This window comes from Salmo salar, unplaced genomic scaffold (genome assembly GCF_905237065.1).
Source record: "Salmo salar unplaced genomic scaffold, Ssal_v3.1, whole genome shotgun sequence".
Taxonomy (NCBI): domain Eukaryota; kingdom Metazoa; phylum Chordata; class Actinopteri; order Salmoniformes; family Salmonidae; genus Salmo; species Salmo salar.
This window is the reverse complement of record NW_025549166.1, coordinates 214,805-223,232: the sequence shown is the minus strand read 5'-3', so window position 1 is coordinate 223,232 and position 8,428 is coordinate 214,805. Positions and strand designations below refer to the sequence as shown.

The 8,428-nt window shown below is 48.4% G+C and overlaps 1 pseudogene; it reads left to right on the top strand.

Annotated features, from left to right (window-relative positions):
• Positions 1-297: 297 nt before the first annotated feature.
• LOC106591113 (plexin-B1-like) overlaps positions 298-8,428 on the top strand; it is a 91,780-nt pseudogene continuing 83,649 nt past the window's right edge.

The following is an 8,428-nucleotide window of genomic DNA, read 5'->3' as shown; positions in this document are numbered from 1 at the left end:
CCACTACCCCTAGACTCTATCCCCTAGCCACTACCCCTAGACTCTAGCCCCTAGCCACTACCCCTAGACTCTAATCCCCTTATCCATGTGGATAATATACCTAATGTCTCTCTCTCTCTTGCTCTTTCTCTCTCTCTCTCTCTCTCTCTCTCTCTCTCTCTCTCTCTCTCTCTCTCTCTACTCTCTCTCTCTCCCCCTCCCTCTCTCTCTTCCCCCTCCCTCTTTCTCTTTCCCTCTCTTTCTAACTCTCTCTCTCTCTCTCTCTCTCTCTCTCTCTCTCTCTCTCTCTCTCTCTCCAGGTGTCCAAGGTGGCTGTATCTCAGTGTGAACAGCAGCCTGACTGCCAGTCCTGTCTGTCTGTCAGAGATCCTTACTGTGGCTGGTGCGTCCTGGAGGGAAGGTACACAGCTACTCTTCCTGGGGTTTATTATGGATCCCCATTAGTTCCTGGGGTTTATTATGGATCCCCATTAGTTCCTGGGGTTTATTACGGATCCCCGTTAGTTCCTGGGGTTTATTATGGATCCCCGTTAGTTCCTGGGGTTTATTATGGATCCCCATTAGTTCCTGGGGTTTATTATGGATCCTCATTAGTTCCTGGGGTTTATTATGGATCCCCATTAGTTCCTGTCAAGGCAGCAGCTACTCTTCCTGGGGTTTATTATGGATCCCCGTTAGTTCCTGCCAAGGCAGCAGCTACTCTTCCTGGGGTTTATTATGGATCCCCATTAGTTCCTGCCAAGGCAGCAGCTACTCTTCCTGGGGTTTATTATGGATCCCCATTAGTTCCTGTCAAGGCAGCAGCTACTCTTCCTGGGGTTTATTATGGATCCACATTAGTTCCTGTCAAGGCAGCAGCTACTCTTCCTGGGGTTTATTATGGATCCCCATTAGTTCCTGCCAAGGCAGCAGCTACTCTTCCTGGGGTTTATTATGGATCCCCATTAGTTCCTGCCAAGGCAGCAGCTACTCTTCCTGGGGTTTATTATGGATCCCCATTAGTTCCTGCCAAGGCAGCAGCTACTCTTCCTGGGGTTTATTATGGACCCCCATTAGTTCCTGTCAAGGCAGCAGCTACTCTTCCTGGGGTTTAGTATGGATCCCCATTAGTTCCTGCCAAGGCAGCAGCTACTCTTCCTGGGGTTTATTATGGATGCCCATTAGTTCCTGCCAAGGCAGCAGCTACTCTTCCTGGGGTTTATTATGGATCCCCATTAGTTCCTGCCAAGGCTGCAGCTACTCTTCCTGGGGTTTATTATGGATCCCCATTAGTTCCTGCCAAGGCTGCAGCTCTTCTTCCTGGGGTTTATTATGGATCCCCATTAGTTCCTGCCAAGGCAGCAGCTACTCTTCCTGGGGTTTATTATGGATCCCCATTAGTTCCTGCCAAGGCTGCAGCTACTCTTCCTGGGGTTTATTATGGATCCCCGTTAGTTCCTGCCAAGGCAGCAGCTACTCTTCCTGGGGTTTATTATGGATCCCCATTAGTTCCTGCCAAGGCTGCAGCTACTCTTCCTGGGGTTTATTATGGATCCCCATTAGTTCCTGCCAAGGCAGCAGCTACTCTTCCTGGGGTTTATTATGGATCCCCATTAGTTCCTGCCAAGGCAGCAGCTACTCTTCCTGGGGTTTATTATGGATCCCCATTAGTTCCTGCCAAGGCAGCAGCTACTCTTCCTGGGGTTTATTATGGATCCCCATTAGTTCCTGTCAAGGCAGCAGCTACTCTTCCTGGGGTTTATTATGGATCCCCATTAGTTCCTGCCAAGGCAGCAGCTACTCTTCCTGGGGTTTATTATGGATCCCCATTAGTTCCTGTCAAGGCAGCAGCTACTCTTCCTGGGTTTTATTATGGATCCCCATTAGTTCCTGCCAAGGCAGCAGCTACTCTTCCTGGGGTTTATTATGGATCCCCATTAGTTCCTGCCAAGGCAGCAGCTACTCTTCCTGGGTTTTATTATGGATCCCCATTAGTTCCTGCCAAGGCAGCAGCTACTCTTCCTGGGGTTTATTATGGATCCCCATTAGTTCCTGCCAAGGCAGCAGCTACTCTTCCTGGGGTTTATTATGGATCCCCATTAGTTCCTGCCAAGGCAGCAGCTACTCTTCCTGGGGTTTATTATGGATCCCCATTAGTTCCTGCCAAGGCAGCAGCTACTCTTCCTGGGGTTTATTATGGATCCCCATTAGTTCCTGCCAAGGCAGCAGCTACTCTTCCTGGGGTTTATTATGGATCCCCATTAGTTCCTGCCAAGGCAGCAGCTACTCTTCCTGGGGTTTATTATGGATCCCCATTAGTTCCTGCCAAGGCAGCAGCTACTCTTCCTGGGGTTTATTATGGATCCCCATTAGTTCCTGTCAAGGCAGCAGCTACTCTTCCTGGGGATTATTATGGATCCCCATTAGTTCCTGCCAAGGCAGCAGCTACTCTTCCTGGGGTTTATTATGGATCCCCATTAGTTCCTGTCAAGGCAGCAGCTACTCTTCCTGGGGTCCAGCGGTGCATATGTTATCGTGTGTCTGTGTTTGTGTCTCTTCACAGTCCCCGCTGTTCCATAAGGTGTATTTTCATCTGTTTTTTAAATCTGATTCTACTGCTGCATCAGTTACCTGATGTGGAAAAGAGTTCCATGTAGTCATGGCTCTATATAGTACTGTGCTCCTCCCATAGTCTGTTCTGGACTTGGGGACTGTGAAGAGACCTCTGGTGGCATGTCTTGTGGGGTATGGATGGGTGTCTGAGCTGTGTGCCAGTCAGTTTAAACAGACCTCTGGTGGCATGTCTTGTGGGGTATGTATGGGTGTCTGAGCTGTGTGCCAGTCAGTTTAAACAGACCTCTGGTGGCATGTCTTGTGGGGTATGTATGGGTGTCTGAGCTGTGTGCCAGTCAGTTTAAACAGACCTCTGGTGGCATGTCTTGTGGGGTATGTATGGGTGTCTGAGCTGTGTGCCAGTAGTTTAAGCAGACCTCTGTTGGCATGTCTTGTGGGGTATGTATGGGTGTTTGAGCTGTGTGCCAGTAGTTTAAACAGACCTCTGGTGGCATGTCTTGTGGGGTATGGATGGGTGTCTGAGCTGTGTGCCAGTAGTTTAAACAGACCTCTGGTGGCATGTCTTGTGGGGTATGTATGGGTGTCTGAGCTGTATGCCAGTCAGTTTAAACAGACCTCTGGTGACATGTCTTGTGGGGTATGGATGGGTGTCTGATCTGTGTGCCAGTTGTTTAAACAGACCTCTGGTGGCATGTCTTGTGGGGTATGGATGGGTGTCTGAGCTGTGTGCCAGTAGTTTAAACAGACCTCTGGTGGCATGTCTTGTGGGGTATGTATGGGTGTCTGAGCTGTGTGCCAGTAGTTTAAACAGACAGCTTGGGGCATTCAACATGTTAACACTTACAAATACAAGTAGTGATGAAGTCCATCTCTCCTCCACTTTCAGCCAGGTGTGACTACTGTGTTTATACCCGTGTTTATAACCTGTGTTTATACCCGCCGTTTCCTCTGTCACACGTTTCCATGTTAACCTGTGTTTATACTGCTGACGCAGATGCACTCGTAGACTGGAGTGTAGTCGTGAGGGCCAGGCCAACCACTGGCTGTGGAGCTGCCAGCCTGCCAACCAGCCTGCCAACCAGTGTGTGACTGTCCAGAGCCTAACGCCTGTCATCCAGAGCAGAGAGGAGGAGACTCAGGTGGGTTACAGATCTTCAACAGTATAGTATATCCTGTTAGGGTTAGGGGGCAGTATTTACATAGAGGATATCTACAAACATTGTGTGACAGATCTGTTGGAGGAGACATGGTGGAGTAACTCAGTGGAGGTGTCTGCACTGGTTTAGGGGGTAATGTCTGGGCTGGTCTATGGGTAATGTCTGGGCTGGTCTAGTGGGTAATGTCTAGGGGTAATGTCTGGGCTGGTCTAGGGGGTAATGTCTAGGGGGTAATGTCTGGGCTGGTCTAGGGGGTAATGTCTAGGGGGTAATGTCTGGGCTGGTCTAGGGGGTAATATCTAGTGGGTAATGTCTGGGGGTAATGTCTGGGCTGGTCTAGGGGGTAATGTCTGGGCTGGTCTAGGAGGTAATATCTAGTGGGTAATGTCTGGGCTGGTCTAGTGGGTAATGTCTAATGGGTAATGTCTGGACTGGTCTAGTGGGTAATGTCTGGGCTGGTTTAGGGGTAATGTCTGGGCTGGTTTAGGGGTAATGTCTGGACTGGTCTAGGGGTAATGTCTAGTGGGTAATGTTTAGGGGGTAATGTCTGGGCTGGTCTAGTGGGTAATGTCTGGGCTGGTCTAGTGGGTAATGTCTAGTGGGTAATGTCTGGGCTGGTCTAGGGGGTAATGTCTGGGCCGGTCTAGTGGGTAATGTCTAGTGGGTAATGTCTGGGCTGGTCTAGGGGTAATGTCTGGGCTGGTTTAGGGGTAATGTCTAGTGGGTAATGTCTGGGCTGGTTTAGGGGTAATGTCTGGGCTGGTCTAGTGGGTAATGTCTGGGTTGGTTTAGGGGGTAATGTCTAGTGGGTAATGTCTGGGCTGGTTTAGGGGTAATGTCTAGTGGGTAATGTCTGGGCTGGTTTAGGGGTAATGTCTAGTGGGTAATGTCTGGGCTGGTTTAGGGGGTAATGTCTGGGCTGGTTTAGGGGTAATGTCTGGGCTGGTCTAGTGGGTAATGTCTGGGTTGGTTTAGGGGGTAATGTCTAGTGGGTAATGTCTGGGCTGGTTTAGGGGGTAATGTCTAGTGGGTAATGTCTGGGCTGGTCTAGGGGGTAATGTCTGGGCTGGTCTAGGGGGTAATGTCTGGGCTGGTTTAGGGGGTAATGTCTGGGTTGGTCTAGTGGGTAATGTCTAGTGGGTAATGTCTGGGTTGGTCTGGGGGGTAATGTCTGGGCTGGTTTAGGGGTAATGTCTGGGCTGGTGTAGGGGGTAATGTCTAGTGGGTAATGTCTAGTGGGTAATGTCTAGTGGGTAATGTCTGGGCTGGTTTAGGGGTAATGTCTGGGCTGGTTTACTGGGTAATGTCTGGGCTGGTCTAGGGGGTAATGTCTGGGCTGGTCTAGGGGGTAATGTCTGGGCTGGTTTAGGGGGTAATGTCTGGGCTGGTGTAGGGGGTAATGTCTAGTGGGTAATGTCTAGGGTGTAATGTCTGGGCTGGTTTACTGGGTAATGTCTGGGCTGGTCTAGGGGGTAATGTCTGGGCTGGTTTAGGGTGAATGTCTAGTGGGTAATGTCTGGGCTGGTTTAGGGGTAATGTCTGGGCTGGTTTAGGGGGTAATGTCTAGTGGGTAATGTCTAGTCGGTAATGTCTGGGCTGGTTTAGGGGTAATGTCTGGGCTGGTTTAGGGGGTAATGTCTGGGCTGGTTTAGGGTGAATGTCTAGTGGGTAATGTCTAGTGGGTAATGTCTAGTGGGTAATGTCTAGTCGGTAATGTCTGGGCTGGTTTAGGGGTAATGTCTGGGCTGGTTTAGGGTGAATGTCTAGTGGGTAATGTCTAGTGGGTAATGTCTAGTGGGTAATGTCTGGGCTGGTTTAGGGGTAATGTCTGGGCTGGTCTAGGGGGTAATGTCTAGTGGGTAATGTCTAGTGGGTAATGTCTGGGCTGGTTTAGGGGGTAATGTCTAGTGGGTAATGTCTAGGGGGTAATGTCTGGGCTGGTTTAGGGGGTAATGTCTAGTGGGTAATGTCTAGTGGGTAATGTCTAGTGGGTAATGTCTAGTCGGTAATGTCTGGGCTGGTTTAGGGGTAATGTCTGGGCTGGTTTAGGGTGAATGTCTAGTGGGTAATGTCTAGTGGGTAATGTCTAGTGGGTAATGTCTGGGCTGGTTTAGGGGTAATGTCTGGGCTGGTCTAGGGGGTAATGTCTAGTGGGTAATGTCTAGTGGGTAATGTCTGGGCTGGTTTAGGGGTAATGTCTAGTGGGTAATGTCTAGGGGGTAATGTCTGGGCTGGTTTAGGGGTAATGTCTAGTGGGTAATGTCTAGTGGGTAATGTCTGGGCTGGTTTAGGGGTAATGTCCGGGGTTGGTATATGGGGTAATGTCTAGTGGGTAATGTCTAGTGGGTAATGTCTAGGGGGTAATGTCTGGGCTGGTCTAGTGGGTAATGTCTGGGCTGGTTTAGGGGGTAATCTCTGGGCTGGTCTAGGGGGTAATGTCTAGTGGGTAATGTCTAGGGGGTAATGTCTGGGCTGGTCTAGTGGGTAATGTCTAGTGGGTAATGTCTAGGGGGTAATGTCTGGGCTGGTCTAGTGGGTAATGTCTAGTGGGTAATGTCAGGGTTGGTTTAGGGGGTAATGTCTAGTGGGTAATGTCTAGTGGGTAATGTCTGGGCTGGTTTAGGGGGTAATGTCCGGGGTTGGTATATGGGGTAATGTCTAGTGGGTAATGTCTAGTGGGTAATGTCTGGGCTGGTTTAGGGGGTAATGTCTAGTGGGTAATGTCTAGTGGGTAATGTCTGGGCTGGTTTAGGGGGTAATGTCTAGTGGGTAATGTCTAGTGGGTAATGTCTGGGCTGGTTTAGGGGTAATGTCCGGGGTTGGTATATGGGGTAATGTCTAGTGGGTAATGTGTAGTGGGTAATGTCTAGGGGGTAATGTCTGGGCTGGTTTAGGGGTAATGTCTGGGCTGGTTTAGGGGGTAATGTCTGGGCTGGTCTAGTGAGTAATGTCTAGTGGGTAATGTCTAGTGGGTAATGTCTGAGCTGGTCCTGCAGTAAATGTATTTATTAATCCCTCCACACCTACCTGTATGTCTCTCCCCCACTCTCTATCTGTCCCAATAAACCTTTAAAATGCTTATAAAAATATATATATATAATATAATATATAGATCTCTATGCCAGGTGTCTCTAACAGTAGCCCAGCTGCCCACCCTGTCAGAGGAGGAGTCTCTATCCTGCTCCTTCGGAACCCTCCCCCTCAGCCAGCCATCGTCAAGGGAACCACCATCACCTGTCAATCACCCCTGCCTGAGCTCCTCCCACCCAGCCCACCAGGAAGTGGTAGGTTGCCATTTTTATTTTACATTTTTATATATATATATATATATATAAAAAAATCTCTGTAATTATTAAATTTGTATTCATAATTATTTAATTAATGGATCAATTAATCAATGTCATTAATTTATTATTTATCCAAATGAATCTAATTGAGAAATAACCGGGGCGGCAGGTAGCCTAGCGGTTAGCGAGATTTGCCAGCAGCGGGAGGGTTGTCAGTTCGAATCCTGTGTCTGACTGGAAAAATCTGGCGGGACGTGAACCGGCAACCAGAGGGTTGCTGGTATCAAATCCTAGATGCCATTGTCCTGCTGTTGTGCTCTTGAGCAAGGCACTTAGCCCCCACAACAACTGTTCCCTCGCACCTCTTCAGAAAAAATGGTATATGTATACAGAGTCTGTCATAGTGCTAAGGAAGTAGTTTCATTTGGCCTGTTTAACAGAGTCTGTCACAGCGCTAAGGAAGTAGTTTCATTTGGCCTGTTTAACAGAGTCTGTCACAGCGCTAAGGAAGTAGTTTCATTTGGCCTGTTTAACACAGTCTGTCATAGCGCTAAGGAAGTAGTTTCATTCGGCCTGTTTAACAGAGTCTGTCACAGCGCTAAGGAAGTAGTTTCATTTGGCCTGTTTAACAGAGTCTGTCACAGCGCTAAGGAAGTAGTTTCATTCGGCCTGTTTAACAGAGTCTGTCACAGCGCTAAGGAAGTAGTTTCATTTGGCCTGTTTAACACAGTCTGTCACAGCGCTAAGGAAGTAGTTTCATTCGGCCTGTTTAACAGAGTCTGTCACAGCGCTAAGGAAGTAGTTTCATTCGGCCTGTTTAACAGAGTCTGTCATAGCGCTAAGGAAGTAGTTTCATTCGGCCTGTTTAACAGAGTCTGTCATAGCGCTAAGGAAGTAGTTTCATTTGGCCTGTTTAACAGAGTCTGTCACAGCGCTAAGGAAGTAGTTTCATTCGGCCTGTTTAACAGAGTCTGTCACAGCGCTAAGGAAGTAGTTTCATTCGGCCTGTTTAACAGAGTCTGTCACAGCGCTAAGGAAGTAGTTTCATTTGGCCTGTTTAACACAGTCTGTCACAGCGCTAAGGAAGTAGTTTCATTTGGCCTGTTTAACAGAGTCTGTCATAGCGCTAAGGAAGTAGTTTCATTTGGCCTGTTTAACAGAGTCTGTCACAGCGCTAAGGAAGTAGTTTCATTCGGCCTGTTTAACAGAGTCTGTCACAGCGCTAAGGAAGTAGTTTCATTTGGCCTGTTTAACACAGTCTGTCATAGCGCTAAGGAAGTAGTTTCATTTGGCCTGTTTAACAGAGTCTGTCACAGCGCTAAGGAAGTAGTTTCATTTGGCCTGTTTAACAGAGTCCGTCATAGCGCTAAGGAAGTAGTTTCATTTGGCCTGTTTAACAGAGTCCGTCACAGCGCTAAGGAAGTAGTTTCA